The sequence below is a fragment of the Anser cygnoides genome, chromosome 2, assembly GCF_040182565.1.
Source record: "Anser cygnoides isolate HZ-2024a breed goose chromosome 2, Taihu_goose_T2T_genome, whole genome shotgun sequence".
Taxonomy (NCBI): Eukaryota; Metazoa; Chordata; class Aves; order Anseriformes; family Anatidae; genus Anser; species Anser cygnoides.
In genome coordinates this window covers 128,573,092-128,586,957 of record NC_089874.1, presented here as the reverse complement: position 1 = coordinate 128,586,957, position 13,866 = coordinate 128,573,092, and the positions used below count along the sequence as shown (strand labels likewise).

The following is a 13,866-nucleotide window of genomic DNA, read 5'->3' as shown; positions in this document are numbered from 1 at the left end:
GAACCTCTTAAATTGGTTCCTGCTTTAAGTTAAGGTGCTGCTTTAAACCCATTTCTCACGAATATGTGCCCTCAGGAAAGCTATCCAAACTCAGGTACTTGGCTCTCCAGTCTTGTTTTGGCTGAAATGTCTGTGCACAGGCATTGTGCACAATGTTCTCTCCTTAGCAGGAGAGAGAAAGTGTCCACAATTCGGGCATAATTCTATCTCTGTAAAGCTGCAACAATATTATTTTCACTCCCACCTTCTCTAGCTATGCAAATCCACATGCCGGTGAAGCCATGTTATGTTGCTCACCTCACTCTTGGAGTTGCCAGTGTTGCCAGTTATACTCTCCCCCTTGTTTTGGGCTTCACAGTGCTCTGTTAAGGTTTATCAGCATTATCACTCCTTTCCAGCTTGCAGATGGGAAGTTAAGGCACAGAGAGGTTGTTTGTTGTGTTACATGGATGTTTCTTCCTAACTCGTGGTGCTTTGCCACCAGCACTGTGATGTTAAGCTCTCCACAAGTTAATTCCATGGTATTGTGACTCAAAATATTAGCAAATGGGCTGTTGCATATGCCACATAGCCATTGGTGTCCCCAGCTCCAGCTTGATTTCTCCTAGTATCCTAAGAAAGGCTAGGAACTGAGGATTTATCGGATGGCATTGGACTGTGTTAATGCAAGAGAAAAAGTACATTCTGCTTCTTCAGTACAGATCACCATCTGTGAAAATGAAATCTTCCTGATTTATTTCACACCTCTAGCATGATGCTGGACTCCAAACTAACAACTGCGTTGCACAAGGATTTTACACAAGTATGATAGGAGGAGTTGTTCAAGACCAGGTCTGCTTTCAAAAGTAGCCATGTTTTTCATGGAGCTGAAACTTCACCTGTAACATCTGCAGCTTTGTTTCAAGAAAACCCTTACATAAGTACTGCTCTGGCCTAACTCTGCCTACCGTACAAATCTCAACATAGGGAGCTAAAAATATGGACAAATGAAAAACGTGAGATTTTGTAACTTCAGGAAATTTCAGGAGGTAGCTCGAAATCATTAATAGCAAAATATTATTTGTTAATATAAACCTTCAAGAAAATGTAGTCATTCCTCCGGTGTAGGAATTTTGGATGTTTTCTTAAGTTCTGTATTAGGAAACTTACCCTAATTGTGAGACGCTAGGGATTTATATACAGAACTCCAGAGAAACAGGGAAGAATAGTTTTGATAGTAACACATCAGGAATTAAAACACTTCCCTAAAGTTTCCCATTGAGTACTGGAAGAAGCGGCCGATTCCTTATCAATCACATGATCAATCGTGATAAAAGCCCACTTTGCCCACGCTTTGTTTTCTAAATGCTCCACCACCGGATTTGTCTAGAAGTAGCCTCTCTAATGGAAGGTTCCCTAAGAAAGAAATGTCATTCACCATCTGTGAGACCGTACACAAAGACAGAAGGCTCAGGAGACACTCCTGCACTATAGAGATGAACAATTGATCCTTGCCACGGTACTATTAAGAGTCCTTGATACCCGCAACCTCCAAGACAATGTATTGTATAGAGAATTGTGGTTTGTTGTCAGTAGCCTGCGGAAAGCATAATGGAGGTACTTGGTACTATAGATTGTTTAGAAAGGCAGACATTGATGAGGAAAAAAAAAACAAAACTTGCTCATGTGATCTGAAAATTAAAACCCAGCGAAAATAAGAATAACAATGGCATTTAATTATAAACCCTTGTGCTTGCATTCTCCCAGTGGCTACTCTACCTGTGCTGCTCCTCGTTTGCAGACATCCTCAGCACAATACGGTGCTCATGAGCTCTGTTATTCAGATGGCTTTGGTCTGGAAGTTGTCTGTTCCTATTTGGAGAATAAATGGTGGATAGTTAACAGCAAACATCAGCCTTACTTACCGACCCTTATCCTAAATTCCAAAGATGCAAACCAGAAGTGGTCTCCATTAGTGAGGAGTGTGCTGTAAGCTGTACCTTTTACTGTCTTTGCTGTTGCCAGGAGGTCTACTTTCTATGGGTGGGAGAAATGGAAAAGGGATGTTTTTCTTGTTTGGCTGTTTTTTGTTTGTTTGTGTGGTGGTTTTTGCTTGTTTGTTTGTTTGTTAGTTTGCCCTCCTTATAGTTGGAAGCTATACCATCTCAAATAAACTTACTGAAAACAACAGCAACATTTTTTATAACAAGTACAGCTATCTAATGTGCAATCTCTGCTGAATCGGACTTTTGGAGAACTTCGAATATAATTTTCACTATCAGTACTGATATGAAAAACAAAAACCCACAACTGATGATTGTGAAATTTAGGCAGTTAGGTCTAGCATCCACTAGTAACTAAAATAGTGCTGGCAGTGGTCAAACATTGAGTAGGAAAGTGGGAGCCTGAGAATGAAGAGTTGCAAAACAGGAGTTGCCTGATATATTTTGAAGCTGTTATGGATATGCTTGAATTCTCTGCTGGCAAATTCAGATGATGCCAGGGAAGGAAATGAGTGATTTTCTTCTGCCAAGATATGGGTGGTGTTTAGGCCTTCAGAAACAGTACAGCAACAGAGTTAGGGCAGAGGAGTCAAGGGAGAAGGAAAGGCCACCCTCTCCCATCTACACTTGAGCCACCCGTAGTTAAACTCACATTGACTCGGGGGGGGGGGGCTGTTTTGGCTGTGTGGACTGAAATATTCCTTCAGCAAGGACATAAATGCTGACATTATAAAGATAAAGTAAGAAACCTGTCCTCCCTGCCCTCACGCAGACATATGGAGGGTAGGGTCAGGCAGGGCACCTGCAGGAGGTGCAGGAAAGAGCCACTACATACCCAGTACCATTTTTCACCAGCAACAGCTAAATATTCAGAAAACTTCACTTCAGCACAGAGGTGCCAGCAATATGTCTATGCCACTGTGAGTTTTATTGCAAATGTGGTTAAGGTGGGCAAGGCGTTTTGCCAAAATACATCACTATATGATTAGACTCATGACTTGTAGCTTTAATTTTGCAGCTGTGAAGAAGTACAGTTAAAAAAACAAAGGGACTGTGGCTCTGTGTCTTCAGATAAAATTGCTATCCTTAGTTTGCCCTTGCACAGTTCAGCATCAGTGCATTATTGATTAGAATTAGGAAGTTAATAAGGTTTGGGCTAATTAATCAGATGGGTAGGGACTGGAACTGCACTGCAAGGCTTAATCAAGTCATCAAAGCTCTCAAACCATGAAGAAGGTAATTAAAGGAAAAAGATGCCTGTTATATAGTAACAAGAATCTAGGAGAGGACAAGAACAAGATAGAGAACCTCCATTTTCTTTTGTATGTTTTTCTGGTATAAATCAGACCAAATGACCCAAGTATAGTGCTCAGCTTCCTATCAGCAAATTAAGTTGGATGAATGTATAAATCACATCAGAGAGGATTTTAGTCCAGCTAGTCTAATTGCCAAGAAATCTATGTTTGCTCGTACTGGCCTTTTCTTTGCAATATTGAGGCTGGCAACACAATTTCTTACTGCTTGAGCTGGTTGCTCCAAGGTGGCTGGCTGTGGAAGGAGGCAAGGTGGCTTACAAACCTAATAACGAAAACATGTTTGTTAAGGCAAAACCAATTAATGTGAACCATTATTTTGTGGCTTATAAGTGTTTATTATAGAAGGTTGAATCTTAAACTTTCTTTACGCAATTGCTTTGTTGCGAGTAATCAGAGTACCACAAAAACCTTAGTGGTTTCATTAAGAAGCAAGTTTATAGCCTCTCTGATTGTATTTTGTAGTTCATTGCTCTCACATTAACAGTAATGTGGGTGAGGTTTGGTTGTTGTTACTGATGGATTTTTGTTTTGTTTTGTTTTTAATCAAAAGGTACACAAGAAATAAACACTAATGGCCTAAAAATAGCATTTCATGTTTCTTCCATAAGTACAGTCATGGACAGATATAATATTTAATGTAAGCTACCAATAGCAGCTTTTCTTGCTGAAGTAGCAGCTTTTTTTTGCATCCAGAGTTGATTTATGTGTTATTTTACTGGAAATTTCAGGAAAATATTTTATTTCGATAACTTATGCTTGTTTTAATTCTGCTTTCAAAACTAAACTTTTCATATTTGAATCTTTTTATTACAAAAAGAAATAAAGTAATCCTTTGGAGGAAAATTCAGAAAAGCAATTAAAGAAATTGGCACTGAAGAAACAACTACAGTGGTAGGTGAAGCATTTGAATTTTCATGAGCTGGCATTCTCATCTTGTGTCTTTACCAGAGGGGACTTTGATTTCATAAGTGCCTAGCAAAAATAAAAATAAAATCAAAAACCAGTGTAGTAAAACATTTATAATGAAGAAAAATTAGGAAGATTAGTTAGCTTGAAAGCAATTACTGATGAAGTGTGCTTCAGTAATGCAATAGTGATATTTTGATACACCTTGATACGCTATTTTAGATACATTTTGGAACAGTACAATTTGAGAAATGAACTTCTGTCTGTGCATACAAATTATAATTATACCTATGGCCTGAGACATGGAATTCAGGTGTTAATTTTTGTTGTTGGTGGTGATGGTCTTTTCCAGTTTTTGGGAGAGATAAAAAGAGACTCTACCTAGTTCTCTAGTGGGGGATTAAATCCATATGTGTGAATGATATTGATTTACAAGTTTAGCCTGCAGTCAGTATTCTGGAGAAGTGTGCAGGTAATCTTGCTTGTTTTCAGATGAAACTGAGAGGGTGAAATGCTAGAGCTGTGGTGCATGTGTCAAATTAGTTTTGAGATTAAGTTTTGTGCCTCAATGAGCAGCTGACAGCCATGAACATGGGACTGTTCATTCATTAGAGAGAAAGCATTCTCCTCCTCCCAAAAATTGTGCTGTGTTCCCTACCCAAGTTCAATTTTACCCTGTACTTCACTCACAAACTATGACTACAGAATGCCAGCAAAAATCCTGTCTATCAGTACACAGTGTTTCACACCTGGACTTGCAATCTAGGCTGAATGGTATTTCTGTTGGAGGTTTTTTTGTTGTTGTTTTGTTTTTCCAGATGATACTGAAACATGCCTTTCTAATACTTGTTACTTGTAGGATGTAAATGAGTCTGTTAACATAGAATCACTGAAATCAAGGTTAAAATATTACTGAAATTGAAAAGGAAAATCCAATGATCTTTACTGTCTGTCTGTAAAGATACTTTTTTTAAAGAATCCCTTTCTGTCCTGCACAAGTGCACTCATATACATTTGCCCAGGAAAACTGTATTATTAACCAGAGGGCAATATTTGTGGCTTCAGTGTGGTAGGTGGAAATGGGGGGGAAGAAAAAGAGAGAAAGAGAGAGATTAAAATGAAGACATCTACAAATACATTTGCTTATATTTTTTAACTCTACATACCTCAGCTGGTTAACACTTCAGAGAAAGTCCATAGAAAATATATCTGCGCTACTGGTTAGTATTTTGAAAAAAGTCCATCAGAAATACATTGAGCCTACTGGCTAACATTTTGGAGAACATTTATTGCTTTTTAAACCTTGTGCCTAACATTTTTATTTTAGAAACAAACAGGAAAAATTGTTTCAGGACACTCCTGCTACAGGAGGGTTTATGAGACTGGCTTGGCTTTACCATGCTTCATATCAGGATGGACCCATGTGCCTGTACCTATGTCTCCTGCTTCTCCCCCTCTCCTTCCCCCCTCTCCTCCCTTTTATCAGTTATAAACGAGAAATTAATTAGCAGGACAGGTTTCTAGTGGCACTGGCAAGTTAAAGGTTTTAACTGCAAGTAGGGTAATGTCTTTACTGTGTGCAAGGGCCTTTCTGGCCTCACGAAGGAGTTTGGGACACTTTGGGAGTTCGTGCTCAGCATCCACTCAGCTGGCCTCTGACGTTTTTTTTGACCATCAACACTCACCCTTCCCACCTGGACATCTGGTCCCCAAGGACTTCACATCTACTACCAGCTCATTTTTTATGGGTCACTGAACAGCTACCACCCGGAGCCACCGTGGGTCAAACTCTAGTTGCTGGTAATCCCAAAATGAAAAATCCCCTAAACTATCTAGCTATTTCGTCCACTGGTAAGTAATCCTAATATACAAGCTTTTAGTACAAAGGACCTCTAAAGTGGGACCAAATCATCCTTGCAGAGAAAATCGAAACAGAAAGAGGGTATATTAAGATTTGTGACCACCAGCAATATTTTCATTTGTCAGATTTATAATGAAGATGACCAATAGCTGTACACCGTTTGGATTGATCTAAGAGGATAAAAAGCAAATGTATCAATCATGAAACATAATCACCATTGTTTGAAGTATGCAGTGTCTATAGGTAGGTGATACATGAACATAAGACACCGTACATCATTAATGAGTTTAACATGGTAATCACCAATAATTACTGCAGTCTTCTCTCTCCGGCAGGCTGAGCACAGTGCTAAGAAAATAGGAAACTTAAGAGGTAACACAAATGAGAAGCAGAGCTGTTTGACATCAGGCAGGATTTTAAGAGACCATGTCAATTGTTTGTTTCCAAAGTAATTTGAGAGTTAAACTTTCAAAATTATATCCAGCTACTGCTGTCTCAGAATGCTGTTGCTTTAGGAATATCCAGTACACACAGAATGGGGTTATTGTTTTTGGCCTGTTCTTGCTTAGTCTAGTGATGATATCTGCTTGTTTATCGCAGTTTTCTACACAGAGAGGGAGATCATCTAAATGACATCTGAAATATCATACCTACCTTTAAACAGCAGTTGCAAATGCTGTAATTACTTATTGCCCTCAAATATTTTTACATTTAAATATGTAAGAAAATATATCTCGTATCTCCAGTATTAGTTTGTATTTTAGAACCACTGGGCTTCTAACAGAGTGGAAACTTCATTCTTTCAGTCATTCCTGTTGGGTAAACGCCCCTCTTGTCTGTGAGATGAGGCCATAATCCATTCAATCACTCAGCTGACCTTGGTTACCTGAGCTGATACCACCTGGTACTTCTCTGGAGGTGCCAGGAAGATAACAGCCTTGTGCTGGGTCTTTGGCAAGACTGTTTTCACTCAGAGGGGTGTATTAGCTCCTCCACTAATTCTTTCATTGTTTCTGCAACCGAAACAATGAGTATCACAAGAGTGATTACTTGAGCAACCTTCAGGAAAGTTATTATTATAATACTTCTGGGCTGATGTGGTGCTTGATGTTTCTTTGAAGTTGTATTTTTTGTTTTTGTTTTGAGGTGAGGGAGTTAGTTAGAGAAATGTTAATTTATTAAATTCTTGATAGCTGGAGGATGTCCTTCTGTTAAAGCACCTGGTGATGTGTATGTTACTCCCAGTTCTACTTTTGTTTAAGAGTTTAACGACGTGTCCTCTTATTTATTCTTTTTATTCTAAATGTTCTAAGCAAGTATATCTTTACGGTTACACACCAGGTCTCTGGCTGGCTATATGTTAGATTTAAAAAAAAAAAAAGAAAAAAAGAAAAAAAAGAAAAGTAGGTTATTTTAGCAAAGCTAGTTTCTATCGGTAAAAGAGGATACTTGTGCTCCTATATTCCTGTGTAAATGATTTCACTTTGTACTTTAGGCGCCATTCCTCCCAACACCAGTGATTCATACCAAAAATTTGTCTTGATACACGCTAAACCCAGAAAGCAAATTTGAAGGATAACTCTTATAGGCTTATGATAAACTAGGGTTGTGGCAGGACCATGGAATTGGCTGTTTTTATTTACTTATTTATTGGAGTTAGTGTAATGAAAACCTGCACTTGGTTGAAGTGTTCTAATGCATGACAAGTGGCACTTCCACTGCTGCAGGCTCAACGAGGTAAAGTCAGTCTTGACTAATAATGTGATTTACATCTTCACTTCTGAAAGCTTTCTCCCTTTCCTGAGATGGTGTCATAATTTCATAATCTCCTGTTCAAGTCCTGTTTCTTAACAGTTATATATTTTTCCCTATGTTACCTTGATCTCATGTATCAAACTTGTATATTGTCAGTATCTTGTTTGTGCCCTTGTGTATCTTGTTTGTGCCCTTGTTTATCTTGTTTGTGCCCTTTGTTACCTTGATCTCATGTAACAAATTTGTACCTTGTCAGTATGTTGTTTCTAGGATTTGTGCCCTTTAACAAAAGTAAAATAACATTAAGACATTTAAGAGTTGAAGAACTTAAAACAGGATGAAATGCTGTGATTTGTCAGAAGACTTGATTATGTAAAAGATGGGATTAAGAGACAGATAAGTTAATATGCTCAGCAGGAGCCAGACATATCAGAGGGATGTTTCGCTGTTCACTATAGTGTGATCAAATAAACAGTGAGAAGAGAAGACAGGCAAGGGGGGGGGGGGGGGGGAGGCGCTAATTTAATTCACCATTTTTGTTTGGTAAATATTATTTTCTCCAGGTTGCTTCAGTTGCCTTGAGAAGACCTACCAGTCTGGAAGGTGAATAGATAACACCCAGAGGAGCAGAATTTAGTATAGTTCCTGTCAGTTATCAAATTTCAAGTCCCTGTAGGAAGGGATTTCCCTCTTGGTTGTGACAGTAACACAGAGAGAAAAACTAGTTATGCCTGGAAAACCCCTTCTTGAAGATTAGGATTATGTGACAGGAGTACAGACAAATACATTGATATTTTTCTCCAGGAACATCAGTGTAAAGTTGTTGCTCAGGCAGTATAAGGGGAGAAAATTCAAGGGAGAAAAATGTTTGCAGGGGTGTCCTTGTAGCATTCACCAGAGCACTGGAAAAGTGTACGGTGGAGAAGGTAAACAAAATTTACTGCCTGCCTTCATGAAAGGTTAAGCTAGTCATCTGACTTTTACTTATGCTCTTCGTATGTATAATCTTTTTCCTATTTTGTAAGCATTTGTAATGCCAGGCAGCTTTATCTTTCAAGTTTACAGTAAGACATTTACTACATGGATGTTACTTCTAAAGAGAAATCCCTTATCCTTTGGAATTACTCCTTATTAACCTTGGCCTAATTGTGGTCTTGACCTGTCACTCATTTATTATTTATCTTCATACCCTTTAACCTGCTTCTCTATCCATTTTAACAAAACAAGGCCACCCTGGAGGCTTTGCCTTGTCTAAAACACATGCAGTTTTCCAAGCTGCGGATGGCTTTCAGTGTTAATATCCAGCAACATCACCAATTTTAAGGAGAGCTTGGCTTGTTGCATTAAGTGGAAACTTTGCTGAGCCCCTCAAGAATAAGCAAGCTCAAAGTTTGTTACAGGCTACATTAAAGCCCATTATCTCATCCTCTACTGTTTTACTGAGACTGATATAAGTGATGGTGCTGGCTTATGGGTGCTTTTAATATATTTTTCTAAACATGTTTTTTTTCATTTAAGATTTCTTTTTTAATCATGTCTGTTTTCCAGTCTTCTTCAGAAGATGTGCCCATGAGCAGTTGCATTAGATCGAATAAGAGAGCAGCATATCATTGTATAGGAATTGGAATGAATGAAGCAGAGAGGATATCTGATAATGGTATGTCACTTACCTTCCAGTAATGTAGAGCTTGTGCCAGCCACTGCTGGGTCACACAACTCACTGTTACTACAGAGAATTTACTATATCAGCTGTATGAAACCAGTGAGCTGAATTTTGAAACTGGCATGGAGTACGTTTGACTCACATTGTCAAGGTTAAACTACTGTTGTTAAGGGAAAAGGGAAAATGACCTTTGGAAATGGGCTTCGGGAAGGTTTGAATTTAAGATAGTTCAGGAGTTTTATTAGCATGTTGTTCAGCTCTTAGTAACACGGTAAGATGTACAAGTAACAAGATGTATGGTATGATGTATTTCTTGAAACCCCATGTTTAGTTCTGTCACTGGAGTTTTGCAGGAGTTGAGACTTTACAATTTTTTGGAATGCATTGCAAAGCACTACAACTTGCAGTGACCCAAATACATCTTGTATTTAGCTTCTTCAGAAGGTTTTTGTGCATTTTTTAAAAATATATATTTTAAATTCATACATTTCATTACTTGGTTTTTAATATCATGATGCATTTTGGGAACAGAGCACATCAGTTTTTGGTATATCTAAAGTGTTGAACTGCTTCAATGTCACTTTTACCAGTATTCTGTAAAAGAAATAGGAAATGCTGACTGGTACGTGGGTTTGTAATTGAAAAATACCATCTAAACATCCTTTTTTTTTTTTCCTTTTTCTGTCAAACAGTTCTGCTCCTCAAACTTCCCCTGAACATGAGCTAAACCAAAAATGAAATCCACTTTATGGACAATTTAAGAGGCAGGAAATTATGGTATTTCTGTTTAATTTCAGAAAGATGGGACAGTCCCCTAAGAACCTGCATAGCCCTAGCTACAGAACTGGCTGGCACAGCATAGAGCAAGTCCCAGGGTGAGTCAACATGTGAACAATAGAGATCGCTGAGCCTGATGTGGGCAATGAGGCAAATTCCTGAAAATTCACCCCCAGCGGACAGGAATGTACCATGGAAGCAATTGTTTTTACCTGCTTCCTCAAAATCTGTGGAGTTTTCAGAGTTTGCAGGATTCTCTGCTATTTACAGGTTAGAAAATATTACTGAGAGCTAACCATGGGGGTTGTCATGGGCATTTGCCACCACTTTCCAGCTGAGGGCAGCTTGTAATAAAGGCTGGATTAAAAAAAGGAAAAGAAAGCTGGGGGGGGAGGGGAAGACGATGAGCAAGGCAGGAAGAGAAATGTGTAGAGGTGACTTGATCACTTCATGAACATGAACTGAAGGCTACTTGTTACCCAGCAAGGCAAAACAGGTTTTGTTCCTTCATTCCTAAATGTGCTCCTTTTCCTTTGAGCTGCTACTGGTGCTTCTTGGATCCTCAATAATGAGTTAACTTAGAGAGCAGATTTCTTTTTATTTTTCCCCCTTGTTATATACTCGTCTGTCCTGCCCTCAAACACGGATCCAGACAGATCTCAGTGATAGTGTAGTCAAGAGGGAATTTGAGGGAAATGTCTACTTAGGAGATACAGGATACAGGGATAACATCTAGATATTTGGTAATTTTTTTCTATGTTATGAAACAACACAGTTTTTGTCAACCAACCTCAACTCAGGTTCCACCTGAGACTAGCATTGTAACAGTATTTGGCAGCTGCTGCAAGGCTGTAGTAATGTCACCGCCTATCTGAGAGCCTAGGCAAAAGGAAGGTGGTACTCTGCTTGGTGCAGTGTAGAAATAGCCGTCTCAAAGCCTGGCTCTCGTATACTGCATGTATAAATGGCACAATAGCAAAACCGTGACTGGAACGAGAGAACCTTGCTCTGATCAATTAATCCTTGACCCGTTTGCTTCTGTAGGTGGTTCTTTGGGGACCGACAAATAATGGATCCAATATTTGGATGCAATCAACACTGACATTATGAGAGTTAATAAAACTCATTATCCTCTGGCTGTGTGCTCCCCATGGCAAGGGAAAGGATGTTAATTTAATGTTGTGTTTTTTTTTTTTTAATTAACTAACACTCTAAGTAGCCACAAGCCTCTAGATAATGTTTAAAAAATGAAAACAGAACTTAGAGCAAAGCTGTTTGTGTGGCGAAAATCCTCAAAATTATTTTAGTAGCCAAAGAGCCAAGAAGTTCCTTAAGTTTTGAGAGTTTGCCTTTGAGAGCATAAGATTAATTTAATTTCACTTTTCCTGGTTTCCTAAGGTAGTGAAACATAAAAACTAGATGAAATGTCCTTTACCTGTGTTGGTTTTGGTGAAATGTGTGCATAAGCAGATATTTGAAACTTATAGCTTATGACCAGTAAGGAACAAAGTGGAGCAAGCAAACAGCTCAGCAGTTACCCATTTGTACAAGATGGTTTGTGTAAAATGGCAAAAGAAATCTCTGGTCCTACAGGATTTGAAAGCAGATGAAAGACTTTTCAACATCTGCAGCTGAAGTGGAAGCACGAGGGATCTGCCTGGCTCAGATCTCCCCTGATCATTTTGCTGAAGAAAGTCACAATTCTGCTGATGTCTGGACTGTGCTAGTCACCTCTTGCAAACATTCACCTAAACTTCCATCACTGAAAGCTAAGCTACAGGTAAGCTCCTGGCTTGAGTTGATTGTGTAAGTGCTTCTTGTAGATAGTCACTGTAGATACACCTTCCTGTCCTACCTGGTTTATATACCTGTCAGGGGGTGGGAGGAATATCACTGGGAAGGTGCCTATTCTGGCTCTACCGACCACGGAGGGAGCCTGAGTGAGTGGGTCAGACCAGCAGCTTATCTGCTGGGTGCTGAACTGGTGAGGCGATTCCCACCCTTGTGTAGATGCAATCATTATGACTACTGATAAAACCTAAGGCTTTGATTAGGAGAGTTAAAACAGCAGCTTTCTTTGCTGTCATAAAGCAAAATCTGCTGGTGAAGCTTCGTGCAAATGAAGGCCCCGAGAAGATTTTATCCAGAAGATTTTATCCAAAAGATTTTATCCTTTTTACCTATACTAACCCCACCATACATTCAAACTGTCAGAGTATTATTCTCTTTGGTCATTATTTTGAACTTGTGACATGAGTTAGACTGCATAAAATCTGCTTCCAGAGCAGTGTATTCAGCTGTGGATTTCAGCTTTTTCTCCTACCCCCAAAGCCCAAAAAGCACTGGCTGGAGCGACTGCCACAGCAGCCTGCTTGTGTCTGTGTTCCTTCTCTGCATCTCTTTGCAACACCCGTAGTAGCAGATACACTATCGCAATGGTTATAGTATACTAATGCATATAATTATTGAGAAGCAAATGTCAGATCAACACAAGCTGTCTTGATATCAATACATAAGTGATGTATAAAAATATATATAATACAAAATATTGGAAGGAATAGACATTCAAAAATGTCTGGGACAGTACAGGTTAAAAAGTTATTGCCTCCTCAATCGAGGTGCTTTAAACTACTTAAGTTCTGCACTATGGCAATTTAGGAGCATGCAAATAGTCTAGCCCTGCATTTCAGCTGAGGGTATGGTAATTTTGACTTGGATTGCCATCGTTTAACCTGCTCCAGGTAGATGGTTTGTGTTTCTGACCAAACCCTGTCTGTACCCTAAGGACTAGATAAGCATGACTTTGTCATTTCAAATAGCTCATCTGCCCAGGACAGACTGCTACTCAAAATTTGGTGACATCAATGGGCTCCTTAACGAATTTGGGCCCAAAGATACTATCACAGAAACATGCCTTGTCAAAGGTGTCAAAGCAGCGTGTTACTGACCTAGCAACTCTTTGCATTCTCTAGTTCCACTTAGAGCTATATGGTGCATCCTCAGGAAAGGAAAAGTCAGCCTTATTTTGGTGACTTCAGTTTGCATAGATTTAAATCAGAGTATTGCATCCACTGTAGTTTAAGTATCCCGTGTTATTTATAGGCACAAAACCAGAGTTGTTTAAAAATGAGCCTTCACAAACTTTGTGTTTCCAGTCTGTTCTGCTATCGGATCATCTGTCACTGTCTCTCTGCCTTTCCCCTCGGTATTCCTGATCCATTCATTGATAAATACCTCGTGGGCATCTCAGAACAGAGATCTATCCCTTGGCAAGTACACTTTATTTACAGTGTCTACTGATACACCTGCTACCACATGAAGTGTTTGATATTTCTGTGATAGAAGAAGTCTTAGTAACAATGCTTTACAGCCAGAGGACTAATAAAACTACTTTAACTCTTAAGCGCATTAAACCAGTTGATATAATGCATTAGACTGAAACTGGCAACGAAGCTGAAATCCAATTGAGGTCAGTTCTTTTTATATGTTGTTTCTGTTTAAGGGCTTTAAGACACTGCCAATCAACTCTAATTGCTCTAAACAGTCTGCATTAAGTGTGATTACCCCGTTGAATTCCCACTGTTGTTAGGGTCTTTATTTTAGCAA

General features: G+C 39.1%; 1 long non-coding RNA gene across 1 annotated transcript; it reads left to right on the top strand.

Moving 5' to 3' along the window:
- Positions 1–7,005: 7,005 nt before the first annotated feature.
- On the top strand, positions 7,006–12,107 carry LOC106030665 (uncharacterized). The gene is made up of 3 exons (XR_010828981.1): positions 7,006–7,802; positions 9,369–9,477; positions 11,854–12,107. It is a non-coding gene; the product is annotated as an uncharacterized lncRNA (long non-coding RNA).
- The last annotated feature ends 1,759 nt before the right edge of the window (positions 12,108–13,866 follow it).